Source organism: Sinocyclocheilus rhinocerous, unplaced genomic scaffold (assembly GCF_001515625.1).
Source record: "Sinocyclocheilus rhinocerous isolate Xijiao unplaced genomic scaffold, SAMN03320098_v1.1 scaffold532, whole genome shotgun sequence".
In the NCBI taxonomy this organism is placed as follows: domain Eukaryota; kingdom Metazoa; phylum Chordata; class Actinopteri; order Cypriniformes; family Cyprinidae; genus Sinocyclocheilus; species Sinocyclocheilus rhinocerous.
In genome coordinates this window covers 1,384,137-1,385,720 of record NW_015642820.1, presented here as the reverse complement: position 1 = coordinate 1,385,720, position 1,584 = coordinate 1,384,137, and the positions used below count along the sequence as shown (strand labels likewise).

General features: G+C 35.9%; 1 protein-coding gene across 1 annotated transcript in view; it reads left to right on the top strand.

Annotated features, from left to right (window-relative positions):
* Nucleotides 1–1,584, top strand: part of LOC107756615 (prostamide/prostaglandin F synthase-like) — a 14,362-nt gene that overhangs the window by 3,436 nt on the left and 9,342 nt on the right. The window lies entirely within an intron of this gene.

Sequence of the window (1,584 nt, the reverse complement as noted above, 5' to 3'; positions counted from 1 at the left end):
TGTGACGAGTGGAGGAGAGAGGACCAGGCCTGGACTTTATTTTGTGTTTTGTGTGCGGCAGTCGTCCGCGAGGGGTTGCCGCTTTACTTTCATTTTGTGTTTGTTTATTTGATTAATGTTTGGTTTAAATGTTCGCCGTTCCCGCCTCCTTCTTCCCGAGCTACGAACAACGTTACAGACCCCTTTAAACAAACCAAAACAAGGATGAAACGTACATATCACAGTACATATCAGATAAAGTACTGGAATTTATGTTTTCACAACGCGGTAGAATCGATTCCAACGCAGAGTACAGCCTGCGGATCGATCCATTTGGTTGTTATATTATGTAAATAATTCTTATATAGTTTTCTAAAGATCATTTGCACTATTTGTTCTGTTGCATTCAGCATAATTTCTCTCTCATTTTGTGTGCAGTTTGTGAATCATTTGCACTGTTTGTATTTTTCTTGCACAAGACAATTTGTGCAGTTGCTTTCAATACTAGCTACACTATTTGCGTTTGTTCACACTCAGATTTAAAATATATTTATCTGAAAAAATTTCACTTTTGCTTCTGTAATTTATTGTTATATAACATTGTTTCCATTTACTTTTAGTATACTTTTACATAAACGTTTTGAACACATCTACAGGTGCATCTCAAAAAATTTGAATATCATGAAAAAGATTTTCTTTTTGTAACTTATTTCAAAAAGTGAAACTTTCATATATTCTAGATTCATTACATGTACAGTAAAACATTTTAAAGTTTTTTAAAGCAATATTAAAGCAATAATATCTGACCCGCGCCCGCAGCAAGATTATTTTGATAGCAGCTGGTTCTGAAATAGATCTGTCATGACAGCAACAGTTACTCACAATCACTTCGTCTTTAGTGATTTTGCCTTCAAAATAAAAGTATGAGAACGTTTTTGCAGCAATGTTTATTTTGAGATGAATTGAGAGCTTTTAATTTGAAAAGTTCTGAAAGACATTCAAAAGAGTCTGTGGATCGCTAGACACACCTCTAAAATAGCCATCATGAAATGCGTGGTATAAAAAAACTAACAGTGAACCATTGAAACGTTTGCTTATAACGCGGGGCCTCAGCACCAACACGTGAACAATAACAAAGCAAATTCAGCTTCCTTTTTATCAAAAAGATTGGCAAGACAATCAGCAAAAAAAGAATTCTTGATCATGGATGCAGAACAGCTGGCGGTGCATATATTTATACACCTGGAACGACAGTAAACAGGAGTAGGAATAGAGTTAAAGTTAGATGAAATTCAGTAACTACGTTCAAAGTACATTTTGGCTATTACATAGGCTTAGTAGGCTACTCACTAAATGTGAAAACTGGCATCTTCCATCAGTCATGATTTTTTGGATGTTGGGTGATATGGATGTCACTTTAATCCGCAGACAGTTCTCCAGGGTCCTCATTTATCAATAGTGCGTATGCACAGATGTGTGCGTAATGAGTGCATAAGAACAGTTTAACGCAAAGTGTGGGATCTGCCAACTTGTACTTATACGTAGAAATGTGTGTAAATATAAGCACACCTCTGAGCATGCTTACGCAGAGAATCTAGTGGTAGA